We start from the raw sequence: 21,010 nt of genomic DNA, 5'->3' as shown, positions 1-21,010 counted from the left end.
TAGAATTTAAATTAGTCTCCTTTGAAACTGGATTAGGTCAAACAGCAATAAAGAAACAAAACCCCTTTGATGCGCAGAAACACCTATTCTTAACAATTTTCTTATGTAGATGATACTTAATACCAGGAAATTGTGCTCTGAATACATACTCTTCCCTTTCTCAGTAGACTGTTCTTTATGAAAAAAAAAAAAATCTATCAGCTTTCTTCAGAATAAATAAATAAGTCTTCATTTTAAGGACTCTGTTAAGACTTTGGATGGATTCAGAGACCTTAGGATTCTTGTGGGAGGAGAACTTGGCTGTCGGCTTAAATGCATATTTGAGGATGACTTTTTACATTTTGCTCTATCAGTAAGTGCTCTTTTCTTCTCTCTGTATTGCCTTCCTACCAATACATCCATGCATGGGTGCTGCTCATTTCTCAATTTTGAGGCTGTCAGTTTTCTTTCTAAGCAGCCTTCTGTGCTGGTGACTGCTGCTATAGCACTTTTACTTTGGCTGGGCAGGCAAAGTGAAACCCAGTGAAGCAGTACATCAGTTATGAAACTCACACCAGAAATTTTAATATCAGCACCTGTGATCAATGAAGCCAGCATACCTGTCAGCGTTTGGAGGATTTTAGCACGTAATTTTCATGGCTTTTAAGTGAGCTTCTCACATAAATTCTGAAACAGAAGAACTGTGTGGGGAGGATGGATGTCTGGAAGAAAAGGTAATGTATAGTATCTGCTTCTTTCAGCATTAGCATCCTTTCTCCTTGTCTTACAGGGTTCCTCTCCTCTGTCACTGCCCAGTCCAGTACATGTGTAATCTAGTGTCCTAATTTAGTCACAGCTCATCCTTTTTCCTGTATACTCATGCACATTTATGTACATGTCAGTGTAATACATGCCTAAGCCATCTGGTATCTTTCCTTGCAAATGTTCACACAGAAAATTGACTGTGAGTAAGGTTCTGAACCTGCCTGTCCAAATGGTCCATATTTGTTTGATTTCTTTAGCAAATGCATGGATCCTATTAGTGAGACTGATCCAACATATTTCCATGTGTCAGCTGTACCTGCTGCAAGTGTCATTCTGTTCAGTGATAACAGGGCTTGCATCCTAAAATAGAGAGAAAACAAGAACATCAGGTCCTTTTGAGGATCTGAATTGCTTTTCCTACCATCTGCTGACCAATGCCTTGAAAGAAAGAAAGTCTGTGTCTGGATTGACACCTTTCTTCTTTTTAAGACAATAAAAGAATGGCCTGTAAAAGTGCCTAGACATGCTGTATTTGCAAGAGAAGCTTATAAGAACATAAAATGTCAGTGATACCATATGATTGCAATTCATATCGTGTGTACAGGAGGTGATGTAGGCGATTCTGTTAAATATATTTATTATCCTTTGAAATGGATTAATTTAATTGTGATAAAACTATTTAACTGTTATTTTAGATGAAATTGTATGCTACAGAATTTAGACAAGAAGTTCCATGAGAGAAGAAATGCATCTGCAGAAAAATGAAGCTGGAACCTCTTATTTCATTGTCGCAACTATGAAGATAAAGAGTTCAGAAAGAAAAAGAAAATGTTCTTGTTTGGATAGTTGTTTAATTAGTAGGCACATGGCTGAAATTAAAAATTGTAGGAGTTATAAGCTGTGCTGTATGACCCAGGTTAATTGTCAAGTGTAGCTAGTAAAAATATTTGCATGGTTAGGAGGAGTGTTAGGGGCATGGGAATCCCCTTCTCTGAAATATCAGATGTTAGCCTGACAATAGTACTGTGGAAGATAGACGAATTGTCTGTTCTAGCAGCTGTCCTACATTTTGAATATGTAGCTACACATCCTCCCTTCATCGATTGTTTTTCTTTCATGTGAAATCAGTTTCATCTGAAATCAACCCTTATTCAATTTCATGTTATTTGTTATACAATAAGACACACTCAATCACCCAGAGGAACGTAATCTTGTGTTGTAGTTCAATAAGACATACTTTTGGCATAACACGTTAATTTCAGCTGTAAGCATTTTATTAAAACAAAATATACTTTGTAGTTACTCTCCTGCGTGCAGTAGAATAATAGCACAATGAGATCTTCTTGATTGTGAAATGGCATGTAACTCCACGGAAATTATTTCGTAATCTAGCATTAATTGCATTCAGTCATATTGAATTACAGTGGAAGTGCCTACAGCTTGTACTCTCACATTGAACTCATCCACTGTGATTTCATACCATGATTTCATACTTTCTTCAGTGCACTGGATGTGTATACAAGACATAGACCTTGCTATTCTGTAAGCCAGAAACAGGGGCAGGCACTTAATTTCTTAAGGTAAAACAATCCATGCAATAAGTCCATCTTTGGAAAATAAATGCTAACATCCTGTTATGAGGGAATTACACAATTAGATAAATTTTAAAAAGAGCTGTGTAATAGAGAGATACTACACTGGGAAGTAAAAGGTACTAATTCTGTTCTTAGTGTTAGATATAGCACGCAAAGCAACTTTGGGATAGTCATCCTATCTTCCTACAATTAATTTCTCTATTGTGAAGTGGGCACCATGATGTGTAAATCTATTTTAAAGTGCCCTAAGGTCTATATTTAAAAGTTAGAACTACTATTTGAATAATATATTATAGTACCAATTGTTATGAATAGTGAAAATAACCTTGAAAAAAATCAGGATTTTTTTCAATGTTGACATTTCTAAAAAGTTGCAAAAACATGGCAAACCATGTTACTACTATAATACTTTTGAATGATGGGATTTTTTGCTTGTTTTTGTTTGTTTGTTTGTTTTCCAAATACACTAGTACTCATCCAGTAATGAGGAGTGATATTCTGCTTGGATGTTTTGATTTAATCTAGCAAGCAGCTGAATGCTGAAGAGTCATTTGGTCTTCCCATTGCTCCCAGTGGGATGGAGGAAACAATCAGAAAAAAATGTATAGCTCATAGATTGAGATAAAAACTATTTACTAAGAAAAGGAAGAGAGAGTTAATAGTAATGATAATAATCTGTATCATATCCATTGTTCCGTGTTTGTTACACAAAGTGTCTGATGCTCCGTATGGAAAGGGCCATGGTAGCTGAGCCACCATCTATCTCCTCATCAAAGAGGACTGCTGTAGCAAAACTAATGAATTTTGCTATAATCTTTATACCACTTATAGGCTGATGAAACTCTTTTTTGTTTCTTCCAGTATACCTTGGATACCATCTGCAGAGAACTTGAATTATCTCTACAACTCTTTGTATTACATACAAGAAGTAAACAACCATTTGTATTTGCTGCTTTTCTTAGGGCAGACACTTGACTTTTTGTCATGTGCTATGTGGTATGTTGCTGCAACGTTGTGGAGGCTCACGACTCAGAAAAAATCATAACTGTGTTAACATGACTAAGCAAAGGCTAATTATCCCCTGCTTTGATTACTCCAAGTAGTCTGACTGCCCTACAGAACCTACTAGTAGTGTTCTACCTTTGGTGCCAGAGCTAGCTAATCTGGTGATATCTCGGAGGAGGGAGCTGGGGACTTCTTGTGGCAGTGTACTGCAAAGCATAAGCATACGCTTGATGTCATCATGCTTATTTCCTTCCACTAGGGGCAAAGTTGTCCTTTTCAGTTTCAAGATCTTTCCCTTTGGATTCTTACCTCCCAGTTTAACCTACTTCCTTTTATCTGTCAGCCACCCCTTGTCTGTTATTCCAGATCCTACCTGCCTCAGAGACATTTCATTACTTCTGTTTATAACTTCTTGCTGAGATCAAGAGTGGGTACTTATGGCTGCTGGTGCCAGCCCCCTTCTTCACTTGCATCACTGATTGTGCCTAGCTTTTCTTAGTGCTCTTACTGCCTCTAAGTACTTCAGCAGTCCATCACTGTTCTTTTCTGCCATACATTACCAGCTTTGTCTCTTTTTCTCTTTATATCTTTTTCTCAGGGCACAAGAAGAATGTTGGTAAGTGGTGAGGACGTGAAGGATCACAGCACTGATCTCCTGCCTGTTCCACAACCATGAGACAAGTGAAAATTGAGAAAGTAATTTAGGCTGATAACCAACCAAAGCAGATGACACCAGCTGCATTACTAGGGAGCCAGAGAATGGGACAGAAAGCTGCAGCCTAAACTAGATGTTAGGCTGGCCTGGGCTCCAGTCAGATTTTCTTACATCAACTCACAAAAACTCTGATTAACCCCCTATCTTAATACTTATGTATTTGCATGTAATAAGAATACCATATTTCACAGTTCCCTTCGTCATGAAATAGAAACCTCACAGTTACTCATGTTTTCTCTCTGTCTTACAGTCTGCTCTCCCCTGCCCACCTGCCTTCTTCTCTTTGACTGCCCTGTGTGCAGGCTAGGGACTTCTAGCATATTCAGAAACTCACAGGAAAGGATCTCAAAAATACTGTGCGATTGTCCCTTGCTAAATCAGCAGGAAGAGCTTTGACTACCAAATCATAAAGCAGCAACTAAAAATAGTGGGTTTTAGAATGTGTCAAATCCTGTTCATTGAGCATAGTTTGACTTAGCAAGTACTGATATTTTCATGTTAATTCTACAAAAATATATATAAAAAAAGTTACATGCAGTAATTAATACTTCTGTCACCAATATTTAAATATTCTGATGTAATTACTGTTGTAGATATAATTTGCTGTTCTTTATAATCATCATTCATGGTAGCATAGAGAGATTATGGGAACATGATTGATGAAGACAGATACAGAAACATATTAAATAAAGAATGTTTAGCTTTTTTTTTTTTTCCAAAACAGAACTAGAACTGAAAGCATGATTTCAGCATTGAAAGGAATTTTCAGTATTGAAAGGAATTTTCAGAAACCTGTTCCAGATAAAGCTGGAAATGCAATAAGAATGTGTAAGCATGGTTGACTGGTTTTTCTCCTAGGGATATTCTACGTCACCCTTGGCCTGTGACTGCACAGTTGCATCCTACAATGTATAAATTTGGTAAGCTAGTGAACTAAGGACAAATGGCAGTGACAGCAGGGATGTCTACTGCTACCATCAGAGAAATAGAGCCCCCTTCTCTCCTTCTGTTTCCATCTCTGCTTTGAAGTGATGAGATCTTATACTACTTGCTTTATCTACAGGGAAACTTGTTTGCATTCCAAGGAGACTTCTTATACATGAATGTTTCCTGTTGATGACTTTACTAATCTTGTGCTTACGCGTGGGCTGTTAACATTAAGTCAGTTTTTGGAGGAAAAATAAGACAGTTTCATTCAATGCATTTAAGCATACTTACTTACACATACTTATGCCCAAATTGCCTATTTTTGGAAAATAATAAAATAAGGGTGAATGAACAGCATTTATTTCATTTCAAGTAATTTGTTCCATGTGACAGTGATAAAAACTTTTTTAGCTAAGGTTGTTAGATGTTCTGCAAAGCAGAGATAAACTCCACATAAAAAGTACAAGATAGAAGTGGGGTTGAAGATAAAAATGAGGAGTAAGGGAAGGTGGTTGTGCTAACACACAACTTTGTGGGGGACGATAAATTTGTTCTGAGAGCTTGCATCATCATTTGATTTCCTTAGCCTGTTTGAAGAAGAATATGAAGTACTATTTGCTCCTTACCTTTGCCACAGGTCACTCTCCCTTCAGTTACACTAATTCACCTGAGTGATGCTTACTTGAAAATGAAAATAACCTTCCAAAAGGGAGATAATTTCAATGACTGTGTTTATACCTTAATCCTGCAAGTATTCATATAATCAAAATGCAGCACAGGTATAGAAATGTGGAGTTAGATTAAGAAATGGACTTCTTAAATCTGCTTCACTGCTGATTTAGCTCCACTGGGAAAAGCTATTGACCTTCCTGTTGCAGTCTTCTCTCCCTCCTCATTTCAGAACTGTTAATGTTTTCTGAATTTGGTGAGATGCAATTATCACCTGCTATGAAGGTAAAGTTCAGAAAGACTGAGGAGTTTGGCCAGACCAAATCATTAATGAATCCATAAACCAATGTCAGGCAGAACACTGGTGAGGTACCACTGCTTGGTTGGGCAACTCAAAGCTCAGTGTGATGTTCTTGACATACTGACCTGCCTATTTCAAATAAACGTGCAATTTGGTAACTCTATTTTATACAGTCGTTTAACTGAGATAACATAATAATATGTTTGGTTTGCTGACCTTGTCTTTAAGAGATGCTGTCAACAACAGTTTCTTGAAAATTTTTTTCCTCACGTGAGCTACAGTATGAGAAAGAAATCTACATTTGGGTGAAGGCTGGCTTTGTAAAACCTACAGGCTCACAGTGCAGCTCTGCTGCCCCTGGGGAGGCTGCACTTCGCAAGCCTTCTGAGCCTGCCTACAGTTGGACTAAAGTTTGTCATCTTTTAGTAGAAATGTTGGGTACTTGCTTAGGCCCTACTGTCAGTCTCTGTTGACATTCAGTACTTCCATGATATGCTTTGCTATACTTTTCCACATGGAGAATGAGGAATTTTTTATAAATGGTCTATCCATTCTTTAAACTAAGGCCTGCACTCAATGCATCTTTGAACATTAGTATTACAATTTTAATGCCACTTATAACTTGCAATTTAAAATGTAGAAGCTTCTTAATAAGTAGGGGAATCAGTAACAGGAAAATTAGGTTCTGATTTAATTAGCTATAACTTGCTTAATTATTATTTTCACAACACCATATAGTATCTGTATTAGTACCCTGAGGACCTTCAGAACTATGTAAAGCCTGATTTTTTCAGTTTTATGTATTTTCTAAGGCAGGAGTTTACATGAGTTCCTTTAAGGTACAGTCACAATTGTTTTCTTTGGCTCTGGCATTATGTGTAGTATTATATTATGCATATTTTTATTCTTGTGACAACTGCCTTATGTATCAGCTGCTCAGAGATCCAGCACCGTGGTGTGAGATGGATAGCCTGTTATTTTCCCTTGTGTTGGGATTCCCACTCATTTCCATGGAAACCTGAGAATCTGGAGGAATATAGCATAGAACTTATTGCTGTACTACAGTACTGTGCTGTTTAGAAGAGCAGGCATCACCATGGCGCCTGTGAATACAACATAGTTTTAGGACTGTCTGATTTTGTATTCTAAAATCTGTATTTTAAGGAGATTCTTTTTTACAGGTATCTTTTATTCAAATTTAGTTTTACATCCTTCATGTGGTAAACACACCTTGCTATATACCTAGATTCATTAACGCTGATAGAAAAGGCAGACATACATGTAAGTGAAAACATATCTGTATATACATATGCTTTTATATATACATACAGACATGCACATAAAATAAAAAAATAATATCTTTAAGAGTATAACTGGTTTACAAAGTAATTGCAATGGCTGTCAATTCAAAGGCTTTTCTTAGTCAAAAGCAAACAAAAACACATAATGCTGTAGTAGGTTCCTGAATTGATAATTAAATATCTGTGAATAAGACTACATACACTTTTAAATGAAATAGCCTAAGAAATATGTCTTCTCCACTAAAATTCAGAAATGTAATTATTTAATTTCCCCCCCAAGCAGCTGGTGCACTACAAATCGTATAGACATCCAGCAGAGATGATGAAATCAGAGGTGAAAAATAATTTAGTGAATAAACAAACATGAATAAACAGATCAGAAGACAGAACTGATCAAGGCAACCATCTTGAGTTCTTGACTACTACTCTCTCTGTACTTTCTCTGTGCAACTTTTCAAATTTAGCTGATGACTCCAGGTAGTAGATAATGGCAATACACTTATTCTATGGTGTTCTCCAACTTCTGCTAATAGGGACAACTTCTGCTAATAAGGACATCTATAGATGTCCTTAGCGATTTTAAATAAATAACGCTACTGAAAATATGGATTAAATGCAAAGAAATTTAGCTACATCTGTATTCATTTATCTAGAATTTTCTACACTCTAGATTTCAGCTCTATGTAGCCCCTGATAAATAGTATACATAAGGTGTAGGGACTTAGGTTCAGTTTAAGATTTGTGACTGCATCCTTTAGTCAGGCAATGTCATAAGGGTACTACTGAGGGTTAACTTTGGAGAACTTCGAAAGAGAGAAACAGAGATTTAGAGGAAGAATCTTCATCTCTGGCTTAAGCATGAAAAGGAGCCTGAAAGAACAATGGTATCTAATATATTAGATTATTTTCTGAAAGACACTATTTGTAGTGTCTAACAGTTGCACAAAAATCCAAACTTTGCAGGTGATGTGGCCATTCATAATCTTTATGAATGTTGGTAATTTACAGTTCTGTTTCAGTAGGTCCATAATATGGGAGTAAATTAAAATCCCAGCAAAAGGAAGTTCTGGATAAGACTTAATGCACCGTGAAGGTCTAGCTACAGGGGCTCATCTACTGATTCTGTTTCTAAAATTGCAAAGATATAGCTTTAAGAGAAATAAAAAAGCAGGACAGAAGTACTGTCTGTCATTGAGACTACCTGGTGCCAGATGGCTCACTTAACAGTAAAAGCTCTGCTGTCCCAAAAACAGGGTGCCTGATCTTAACAAATCTATTGCTTATAATCTCTGTCCAATGATTAGAGTCCTGTTTTGGCATGGGTCAAAATCATAGCGAGTTCATGCTACTAATTTAAAACTATGATAATCAAGTACTTGTGTTTGAGTCTAGTTAGTCATACTATTAATTTAACTAGCCAAAATTTCTGAAACTTTTGTGGGGTTGTGGTCAACAGTGGCCTTTGGAAGAAGATAAATTGCATAGATCTTTATTGATCTGTGGAGAGGCCTGATGCTTTTCTTCAAATAGAGCTTACCAAAAATGTCCAACAGAAATATTCTGAATTGGCTTTCTTTGTAATTTTTACTGTTTTACCAGTCTCTCTTTTATTTTAGTATTGTATTCAAGAGTACCGAATGAGCAAGAAAGAACTAAAATGTAGTATGCCTCTCCTTTGCTGGAACCCCCCTGTCAGGGGTTATTTTGCGTAGGCTTCTGTCACCCTAGTGTACCAGGTCTCTTATCTGAGCATCACATTTGTAGCTTATAAAAATGTAAAGTTACAGGTAGCACACACATTACATTCTTAAACACATGTGGAAGTGTTACCTCCAGTATTACTCTACTGCATCAAGTGGCTGTCAAATGTTTGCAAAGTGTTTTTCTGATCTGCAGTTTACCTTCTATTGCGAATGCACAAATAAGATGGAAAAAGAGAAATTTATGTCATTCATTGACTTGTTCTGAAGATGCAGTCCCTGCCTGTTTCTGCCAAATGAGTCGTGGAGTTTAAAAATGTTTATAATTACAATGTGTAATTTTAGCTGCATTTCTGTTCATTTGGCTGCAGTATTAGAATAACCAGTAACAAGAATATCATCAATACTCAGGGGCTATTGAAGAGTTTGTTCTAATATACCTAAATTTTAAAATTATATATACTTAATTGATATGTTCAGGAATTTTACTTACTTAATTTTTAATATATAATTTATATATTATATATTTATATATAGGTGTTATATTGAAGAATGTCTTGTCGTTTAGTAAATGGGCAAAGAATGGCCACCCTCTTGGTGAAGAACCTCCTCCTGATGTCCAGTCTGAACACTTCCTTTTGCAGCTTCGTGCTGTATTCTTCCATTCTGTTATTAGTCGTGAGAGTGAGGAGATCAGTGCCTGAGCTGAGTTCAGCTGGAGTGTCTTTGAAGATCTCAGCTGATGCAATTTGAGCTGGGAACAGGAGATGAGTTTTTTCTGACTTATTTTCTCATAAGAAAACAAGTTTTTGTACGATGTCATTCTATTTTGGAAATACTTCATTAATTTAGATTCTTAATATTAAGTTTTGTATATTTTTGAACTGTAAAACTGCTGAAAAGTTTAGGGAGATCATCATAAGATGATCATAAGATCATCATGTTCAGACTTCTCTTAATCTTAGGAGGAGACTTTCTAGCCCCTTTTAAAATAATTCTTTCCTATATTGAATCATTTCTTTTCAATATTCTGCTTTTTTTCCCCTTCAGTCTGAATAATACCTTGTTCAATTAAACAGAAAAATCTGTTTTTGACAAGGCTATTTGTATTTTCTCTATCTTTCACAACTCTGTCTCTCCATAATGTTTTTGTCTTTAAATGTCTTCAGGCAGCTGTAGCCAATCTCCAGCTAGATTTTTGCTGCTAGTAGCTTTCTTCCCTGTTTCCATGAAAACAGTAGGGTTCTGTCATGTAAAGTTCTTCTAGGATGTATATTACCCACCTTTACCATAGTCTTAGGGAGTTGTTCATCTAAATATGTCTGCTCACCTTCAAAAACATGAGTCATGAAAACATGAGTGTTCATCATTGTACCTGTACTTGTAGTGCTCTAGCGCATGTGAGCTGTAATCACAGTCCAGAACTTTTATTTTGCCAAATGCTGTACAAACATGTGCACTGCCCCAGAAGACTTACAAATAAACAAATAAATATGTTTCAGTTTTAATGTCAGTGGGACATGGCATGCGTTCAAGAATCTGCGTGGTACGTTGCACAGTAGACTGGTATGATATAATCTAAAAAAGCATGTCCATGCATAACTTTATTGGCACAGTGTATACTTAGCATATTAATTATATGATGCATTTCAGGTATTTTTAACTGTTTCATTTGTAATATATATTTATGTTTGCATATTTACAACATGAGTTTGCATGCATGCTTAGTTTTAGCTTTCTGAGTAAGTGACAGTTTTGCCTAACTGCATCATGTATCCAGTCACACGGATGTACAGCTCAGAGAAATACTTCAGTATTATATCGCTCTATGTCTGTGTAATATGTAGTGTTAATTGAATTCTTTTGATAATTCTTTGATCAAAAATGGACCTTTGTTTCGTTCTTGTTCAGAAAGTCTTCTGCAGACATGCTAGCTGTTAATTTATGTAAAAAAGTGTCATAAAATCATGAAAACAAGAATCACAGAATCATATAGGTTGGAGATCATCCAGTCCAACTCTGTGCTAAAGCACAAGGAGCAATAAGCCTTTTTATTGCTGCAAGTATTATAAAGGCAGATTCTCCTGCTGTTGCTAGCTCTGTTCTTTTCCATAGGTGGAAAGAACAAACAGAATTTTGGATGTTCTGCTTCCCTGTCTTGGAGAGGTAATAGTTTATCTGCATTTGCTAACATTCTCTCACCCAGACAGCACAGTATCACAGAATTGCACAGAGTCACAGAATTGCAGGGGTTGGAAGGGAAAACAAGAGAAATCAAGCAGAGCATGGCTGAGCAAGGACTTGCTGGCCATGAGTCTGGTGGCCTTCTACAATGGGAGTGATGGCATCAGTGGATAAAGGAACGGCACCTGGACTTGTGCAGGGCCTTTGACATGTTTCCTGCATGACATCCTTATCACTAAATTGGAAAATCTGGATTTGAAGTCTGTACTATTCATTGGATCAAGAGTTGCAACCAAAGGGTTGTGGTCAATAGCTCTGTGTCCAGGTGGAGTCTGGTGATAAGTGGTGTCCTCCAGGGGTCCATCTTGGGATCAGTTCTCTGCGACATCTTTATCAATGATATATGTGATGGGATTGAGTTGTGCCTTCAGTACATTTGCTGATAATACCAAGACAGGTGGTGCAGTTGATGTGATAAAAGGAATGCCATCCGGGGAGACCTGAACAGGCTTGAAAAGTGGGCCTTTGTGAACCTAATGAGGTTCAACAAGCCAAGAGCAGGATATTGCACCTGAGTTGGGACAATCTCAGATATGTGAACGGACTGGGAGAAGAACTCCCTGCTGAGAAGCTCTGCTGAGGGGGTCCTGGTTGATGAAAATCTGGACATGAACTAGAAGTGCATGCTTGCAGCCAGGAAGTAGTACCCTGGGCTGCACCAGAGGAGTGGCCAGGAGGGAGGGGGAGGTGATTGTTCCACTCTGCTCTACTCTCGTGAGTCTTCATCTGAAGTACTGTGTCCAGGCCTGGAGCTCCCAGTGCAGGAAAATGTTGACCTGTTGGAGCAGGTTCAGAGGAGGACCAGAAAGATGGCCCAAGGGCTGGAACACCTCTCTATGAAAAAAGATTGTGGAAGCTGGACTTATTTTACTGAGAGAAGAGAAGCTCTGGAGAGAACTCATTGCAGCCTTCCAGAACTTGAAGGAGCGTATAAACAGGTGTGAGAGTGACTTTTTACACAGTCTGATAGTGATAGGACAAGGGGAAATAGCTTTAAGCTAAAAGAAAGGAAATTTAGTTTTGATGTTAGGTACAAATTCTTTACCAGAGGATGGTGAGTCACTGAAACAGGTTACCCAGGGAGGCTGTGGATGCCCCATCACTGGAAGTGTTCAAGGCGAGGTCGAATGGGACCCTGAGCTGTCTGATCTGGTGGTTGGCAACCCTGCCCGTGGCAGAGGAGTTGGAACTATATGATCTCTAAGTTCTCTTCCAACCTAAGCCATTCTGTGATGCTATAAGTAGCGCACATACATACTTGAGTGTATCTTTTTAGGTTTATCTTTGTTCCTCGAGGATAAAAGGGGAGATCTTTTTATGCAGAATTTACTTTTTCACTTCAGTCTTTTCACCAAGTTGTCTAAACAAAACCTAATGATGCAATTTCCCATTTTTACAGTGTGTATTATGGAAATAAAGCCTTTACACCATTGGTTGTGAGTGGATGACGGTATAATAGGATAGCATATCACAAAACTGACATTACGCATGCAGAATTATAATTTTGAAAGCCTCAGTTTTAATTCTAATATCCTAATTCCATTATCATAGTGACAGATTCTTTCCCACTGTTCTGTGAGTAACTGTATTACCTTGTCAGGAGTCAGGAGGCAAATCTCAACTGAGGGCAGAATACAAGCAGTTCTACTGATTTGTTTTAATTGATTTGAATTACAGTATCATCAGAATTTGTTCTAGATCTTAAAACTCCTTCAGACAGGATAAACTTCTGAAGCATGAAGTCTCTTTTGTGCCTAGTTGAGAAAAACTATATTTTTCAATTTGCTTTAAAAACAACTTTATACAAAATAAAAGAAATTACAGATACTCCAATATCACAGTTATTGTAAGAAAGGAGAAAGGACAGAAAAATATAATGCACTGTGCCCTTGACTGCATTAGATAGAGTATCACCAGAACAGATGTGACCCTTCCCCTCTGCTCAGCATTGGTGAGGGCACACCTGGAGTGCTGTGTCCAGTTCTGGCCCCACAGTGCAAAAAGAGCATGGACATACTGGAGAAAGTCCAACACAGAGCCACCAAGATAATCAAGAGATGGGAGCACCTCTTGTATGAGGAGAGGCTTAGGGAGCTGAACCTGTTCAGTTTGGAGAAGTGGAGGCTCATAAGGATCTCATCAATGTCTATAAATCCTGAAGGGACAGTGAAAAGAGGATCAAGCCAGGCTCTGAAAATAGTGGTTCCCAGTGCCAGCAAAAGAGATAATGGGCACAAACTGGAACAGAGAAGGTTCAACTTGAATCCCAGGAGCACTTCTGTGCAGTATGAGTGCTGGAACACTGGCTGCTAAGGTTGTGGAGTTTCCTCTTTGGAGATCTCCAGAAATCTGGACATGGTGCTGGGCACCCTGCTCTGGGTATCCTTGCTGGAGCAAAGGCTGGGTCAAATGGACCCAGATGATCCTGCCAACCTCCGCCAGTCTGTGATTCTGTAATTGTGTTATATGTAAATCTCGGGCAGAGATTTACAGATTAGCATTCACTATTGCTTTCTTCTGGTCTCTTTTTTTTGTGTGTGTGTGTGTGTGTGTGTGTTTTAAGTATAGTGTAGTACTGTTTTAGGGTTAAAAGTATGCAAGGTGTTGAACAACTGAAGTAGGTGCTCATTTTATGCAACAGCTGCAGTAATCTGTTATCCAGTTTAATGTATGCTAATTATGTTAGCAGTGCTATGATTGATATTTTGCTTGTCTCCCTTATTAATTTATCAACTAACTGTTGCATTTCTAATAGCTGTAAGCTATTTATAACATAACCTTTGATAAGCAGAAAGATATGCACACTAACAGCAACAAACATTTCTGATACCGTGTGGTTCTGAGTTAGTTGCCATCACTCTAAATAGGCAAAAGCTAGAAAACAGAAAAGAGTTTTCATTGTTGTGAAGTAGCGAATGAGAAAGAAAGGATGCTAATCTGTGTACTTAATACCAACATTAATTCACTTGTTTTAACAGATTATTGTTTTACTATTCTGTTTTTATTGTAAAGACTGATAATCTACTGAACTGAAAGGGCTCCATGGTGGTCTACATGTGTTTTTAGATTTTTTTTTTAATGAGGGTTTCTTCTTGGCTTCCATGAAATACTTGTGATTTTTTGTGTTGTACATACCCACATATACTTTGTTCACTAGAGTTAACATAAATTTAATCAAAATCTTAAGCATAGGTCCCATCTTTTTAATAATGTTTTCAATTCACATGGTGCCTTGGTCTGCTTTTTTTTTTTAATCTGAAATGCTCACAGTTTTCTTCAGTTATTGTCAGTCTGAATCTGTTCCATGTTGTCTACTGTGAGTGCAATACTGGATCAGCACACTTTAGCATACAAATCACTTAGGTGTATTTTTGAATTATAGTTACTAGATGTCACATTTAAAAAGCTGTTATCCTAGTTTTTATATGCACACAAACTACATGCATGTATGCTGTCGCATAATTACATTCACTGATATCTATTTGCACACGCTGTGACTTGGCTGATACAAAGGCCCATTGTGGACATCTCTGATCACACGTATTAGTGTAAGCTCCTCAGTGAAAAACATTATGCGTGAACATCCTAGATAAGCTTAAATTGTGTTCAAAGCTCATCTATCTTCTTGGCTTCAGAAGAATGAGTCTTTTTATATATTCCCTATTCAAAAGGTGAATCAATTGAAGGCAAACCAACAGATTCCTCAATTTAATTACAGGCTCAAATAATGTAGGTCAGTTCTGAAGGGTAAATCCAAACCTGATTAAAAACATGCACAAGATAAGCAAACAGGCAACATTTTTACTTCAGTAGACCAATTTCCTCTTCAGGGGACAAAGTCCTTCACTTGCTGTGACAGAGCTAGAAGTGAAATTTGTCAAGCAAGTGGGGCAGATAAAGTCTTCATTTCCCCTCTCATTTTCTGCAATGATCATTTGGTTACAGCTCCTAAGAATTATAGCTCTTACAACTCTGCTGCTGGCTGAACTGTGGGGACATATCAGTGGCTTTATGTTTCTAAGTGGCTTGCCAGGCACAACCCCGGTAGGTGTGATCAAAGGGCCTCTAGGCCTGAACTGAATGTGGGTGATTCAGACAAGCAAAGAGGTTGAAACACAGCATGATCGTGATTACAGTCATTAGGAGATCCAAAGCTGAAGCGAAAACCCTGAAGTTATCACCACTTTGACCTGAATTTCCATGACTGTGCTTTGGCTTTTCCTTCAGTGGTATAAGTCCTGTTTATGATGATAGGTACAACATTACGTGTTCCCCAATGCTGTTGCAGGTTATTAGAGTGTTTCACAGTTGGTTTGTTCTCTGTTCTCTTAGGATTTAATGATAATTTGAGAATGTATAGTGCTAATACCTTGTATGAGATTTACAGAAGAGACTGGGTTATATGGCCTTTGAAAATAGTTACATTTCAGCCAATAAAATAAGTACTTACAGTAATAGATCTTCTAAATATCAGACAAATAGAAATCTGTATACTTTCATTTGGTGTACTGTACTCAAAAGACCATAATGTATTTTTATTTATATTAAGTAAATGTGTATTTACATATTGATGCTTATTCAGAACGTAGAGTTCTGTGAAATTCATCTAACTCTTAGATTCATAACTCATAGAATTATGCAGGTTGGAAAAGCCCCCTAAGATCATCTAGTCCAACCATCTCTACTATGCCCACTCCCATCAAGGTCTCCCTGCTGGGACAGATATTAATGTTTAAACCCTACAAGTTAAATGTAAACCTGTATTTTGGAACATATATCCCCCGCACATACATGTGTGCACAGCTGGACAGGACTCCCCCAGTCCCACAGCCCACCCCTGTGCTCTCACTTGTAGAGAGACACAGCTGCTCCCATGCATCTTACACCTACTCACTCCCTAGCTTTCAGGACACTGCCTACTCACCAGCTTGGTCTTCGACAGTGATTACACTTGCCCTCCCACCTACATTTATTTCCTTCAGCCATTAGCAGCATGGGCACGCCTGTCCTCTAGCCTGTGGTCTGACCCCAACTGCTGCACTCACATATGGTGCAAATTTGGTTCAGAATCTCCATCAACAAATTAAATTGCATTCTGTCTCTCATTTCTTGAAGTTCACAAAAGCTTCAGCTGCTTGTCTACCCACTTTAGAAGTATCATGATATGCTTTTGTTCATGACCACAAGAAATTCTGGTTTTATAAGTTCAGAATACTTTTTTTGTCTATTGTTTCTGTTTCTTCCCATAAATATTACACTCAGTTTTAATCTGTACTTCTTCTACCTGCTTCCCTGACTGGTTTACAAACCGGTTCTCTCTTTTATTTTATTTCATTAATATGAAGCCCTTGAATCAAGAACTGTGCTTTTGAGTGTGTAGCTCCAGCATTAAGAAGCACAGATTCTTGTTTCAGCCTATGTATAGGGTTGAGATAATTGTTACAGCAACAGCGAAACCTTCACAACGTTATTTTCTTTATATATGAAAAATTATATAATCTTTCTTCAGTCAGAAATGCTTATATATAGGATGATAAAAATCAACATGACTGAAGTTCTTGAGACTTCAGTATTGCATGGTCCCTGTTAGCATACACACTCGTCATCCTTACTATTAGCAAAAGAAGCGTCATGGAACAGAACCGCGCTTGAGGACTTGCTAAGGAGATACAATGTGCTTGTATTCCAGCTTCACTGTTCGCAAGCCTTTCGTCTCAGTTGCATGAGAAGGCATGGGCTAGGTCATAGATTTGAAATTAGGCATTAGGACTTGGTATCTGATTATGAGTTTTTTTGAGGAGAAAACTGATTATTTTAGTGGTTTAGGAAACTATAGGAATTTGGGGGAATTTGAGTTGCTGAGTTGTGTAGACATATTCCAGATCTCCCTAATAGAAATTTTAATTCTATGTAGGCTTATGTCCCAAAGCCTCCTCAGTGCTTATATCCAAAGCATGTTTAGAAAGCTATAGATTGAAGAATCTTCTCTCCAGGTGCTAAAGATCCAGTGCTATTTCTCCTTAACTCTAATTACTATTCTACTTTCTCATCCTTCGTATCTATCAATTTGCAAACAAAAAAAACAAAAACAAAAACAAACAAACAAAAACCCACACCAAAAAACTAGTAAAAGAAGAAATGCTTGAATGAGTAGTGTGCAGTTTGGCTCTTTTCAACTCTAAATGATAGGAAGCCAATGAGAAACACCTGAAGGTGTTTCCTACCTTCCCTCCAGAATATTTCAGTTAATCCTAAACGTGTTTCTTTGCAAAAGGAATATGTGGTGAACATGTGAGTTTACCAAAAGTCTGCTTATTCAGTTCTGCATCTACAGATTCAAGTGCAGCTAGCAGTGTTCATCTGAAAGTAAGATAGGATTCCTTCTCTGCACTATAGCAGGAGAATGAGTCATATGCAAAGTTAGAGAGCATGTCCCAAGGATATGTTCTGTTTTTCGGCAAAGACTGTCCTTGATATTAATAAATGTTTGCACAAAGGAGTAATTTATGTCCTAGCCATCAATTTCATCACATGCTTATTGTGTCCATTTGTAATGCATGCCCCTAACTTCTAACTTTTATCTTTATAAACTTTCCCCTTGAGCTCTACTATAAGAGGATCTAACTGTATGTTGGTATCTTTGTGAGGGAAAGATTAAAATCTGATAATTGTTTATAAAGCTTGCCGATTTACTTGAAAAGGACGTTTTAAAATATTTGAACTAAATTTCAGATGTCTACACCAAGAAAGCACCTAGGTTGACGGAAAAAGGATCTGAAAGGATGGGGAAATTGCTTTCTCTTTTTTCTGACCTTTCGTTAAGCACTCAAGTATCTTCTAAATGTGACTTTCTTTCCTACTATTTTTTTTCTCTGTTTTGTCTTGTAGATTCAATCATCAAAAATAAGTGCATTAAACATTTGGGTGAATCATTCAAGTTTTCTGTGAAAATCAAGATCCTGAGTAAGAGGATTGAAATACTGAGAACAGATTTCAAAGGACTGACTATGCATATAGAGTGATAACGGGATACAAGAACTGTACCAGAAGTCTTGTTAAAGTTGAGGTAAATGGCATCTACTGCTCATCTTTCATCCACATATGCAGCTATTTTGTCACAGAATGCAATTACTTTACAGACTGGGATTAGTAAGGCATAAGTTAAGGGGCAAATAATGTTAGGGTTTTTTTTAATTATTATTTTTATTTTTATTATATTATTGTCAGTTCAAGCTTAGTATATGCTACTGAAACTTGGGGAAGAGGGAGATCTGTTGGAGCACATTGTTATAAGCATTGCATCACTAACTCTGGAATTAGGAAGCTCTGCGTTGACTGCAGGGACAGATCTCTAGAAGGAAAGCTAGTAACATTTTGTGTCATATGCAAAGTTAAAGTTTTATACATACATAATGAGAGCAGGGTTACATTAGCTTGATCTGCACATGTTAATTTCCCAAAATCTTCACCTTATTTTTACCTTCTGCTTAATGGTAGCATTTCCAGATGAAATGATATATCTATGACCATATTTGTTCAAATAGTTTATTAATTTCAACTTATTTTAAATTTAAAAAAAAAGTTCCTAAATCTTGGGTCATTCAATGTAGAAACACGCACAATCACAGAATGGTTTGGGTTAAAGGGACCTCAAGAATCATGAAGCTCCAACCCCCCTGTTGCAGGCAGAACCACCAACCTCCACATTTAATACTGGACGAGACTGCCCAGGGTCTCATCCAACCTGGCCTTGAACACCTCCAGGGACGAGGCATCCACGACCTCTCTGGACAGCCTGTTCCAGCACCTCACACTCTCATAGTAAAGAACTTCCTCCTGACATCCAACCTAAATCTTCCCTCCTTCAACTTAAAAGCATTTCCCCTTGTCCTGCTGTCATCTGCTCTTTGAAAGAGTTGACTCTCCTCCTGGAAATCAGTGTGTACTTTGGGTATTTGCAGACCTTGGTCAAGTAAATATTCTTAATTTTCTCTTGAATAAATTCTATTCTGAGTTTTGCATAATGTATCAAAATTTTTTAGACTCCATCTTATTGCTTTGATTCTTTTCTGACTTTTCTCAGTATTCAAACACCCTCTCTGAGGTTGCTTCTCTGAACAGTTCAGTCAGTACTGTTAGAAACTGAGTGTGTCTGTCTTAATGCAAATTACAATATATTATTTATGGAATAAGCTGTATATCAGGAATAGATGAGTCATTTCTGAAGCATTTCATTATAATAGCAGTACAATAGCAAGCTTGGGAAGGAAAAAGAAAAACTGATTTAAGGCTTTTAGCTTCTTCATGTCTTTTCAGACCTCCAATGAATTACAGCTATAGTGAAACTGGAATACTTCACTAACCACATGTTGGCTGAACTAGTTTTGGAACTTCAGACTGAACCTCTAATGCTGCATGCCTTTAGCAAGAAATTCAGAGAGACTGACAGTTTTAACAAGAAGGATCATTTTCTGGTCTACCTGTCTGCTGGGAAAGAAAGTCTGAATTACCTCCTTGCTAGTGAGCAAAACTTGCCATTTGTCCTGGAGTGGAGCCCAAAGCTCTGGATCCTTCACAGTTGGCAGCCCTGAGGAAGCACATATGGTAGCTATATGAGCACAGCTAGAGATAGGTAAAATGATGTTGACTGTAGAAACTTTGGGGAGCTTAGTTGCAGCCGAAATATGATGAGACTCACAGGCTTAAATCTATATACTGAAAAGTCTCCAACAGGGCATCAAGCAAGCTAACAGAAAAATAGCTATGGTTTTGATGAAAACTTGCCCTCTGTTATCAAAGTTGCTGACCATATATGAGTACCTCAGTGGCTTTCTGGAAAATTCTTGTAGCCTTAAAGGTTGAGCAGCTACGGATCACATCATGCCCTTTAGCTAAAGCAGTAATTGCTCATGCTCGTCTGGCGGTCCAGATCCTCTTCACTGTTATTGCCTTGCAGATTATGAACTTTGGTCTTTCAAGCATGGCCTACATTCTTTTTTCATAGATGTAGCACGTTGGAATTGGCATGTTCTTTAGATGAGTTAGATCTGCCAGGCAATTCAGGCCAGTGTATGTAATTGGCCTGTCTCCAACATTGTTTATCACTCCATTAATTTTCAGTAACATAAACTTCCAGAGAACTGGTGACGATACTGAATGTTATAGGGCTGGAACTGTGGGATTGTATCTGAAAGGCTCTCACTACATATGTAGTTTTAATTTTTGCAATTATTCTGTAAACAAACTTTTTACACAAAATATTTTGCTTTTTTCTGGAGAAATATTTGTTAACCATTATAAGTATGCTGATGTTACAAATACTTATTATCTGAATATTGAATAAGAGAGTGTGACATTTTTAAAAGGTGTCCAAGTACATGATATCCTAATGTAGCTACATTTATCAACAAATTTAGAAACGTCATCAAAAAGCAGCTTCAGGTGTTTCTGACTACAAATTTTCCACGATAAAGTGTTCACTGGTGCTAATTATGTCATTATCTTAAATCCTATATCAGTTCTTATATGATGTTACTAAGGGTCAATTTCAGTAAAATTTAGTAAGTGTGCCACACCATCCTCTCAGCGCTTGCTAAAATTTGGTTTAGAGTGCTACAATTATATTTGTTTCAGACTTTTTCTTCAGTTCACAAGCATTTCCCAAATATTACAGTATTGTTATTTATCAATAGAAATGTCTTGGAGAGCCATCAGTCCTATTTGGGACTGCTGATTTTAAAATGACAGATGCTTGCTCTTTGTTATTTTTAATTTTGGGAGGTTTATTAATACCAGCGTTTAATTATCTC

At 37.5% G+C, this 21,010-nt stretch overlaps 1 protein-coding gene across 1 annotated transcript in view; it reads left to right on the top strand.

Annotated features, from left to right (window-relative positions):
- Positions 1–21,010, top strand: part of LOC100548026 (myelin transcription factor 1-like protein) — a 138,474-nt gene that overhangs the window by 104,038 nt on the left and 13,426 nt on the right.

Source organism: Meleagris gallopavo, chromosome 2 (genome assembly GCF_000146605.3).
Source record: "Meleagris gallopavo isolate NT-WF06-2002-E0010 breed Aviagen turkey brand Nicholas breeding stock chromosome 2, Turkey_5.1, whole genome shotgun sequence".
In the NCBI taxonomy this organism is placed as follows: domain Eukaryota; kingdom Metazoa; phylum Chordata; class Aves; order Galliformes; family Phasianidae; genus Meleagris; species Meleagris gallopavo.
Note: the sequence above shows the minus strand (reverse complement) of the source record. Positions and strands in the feature narration are given on the sequence as shown.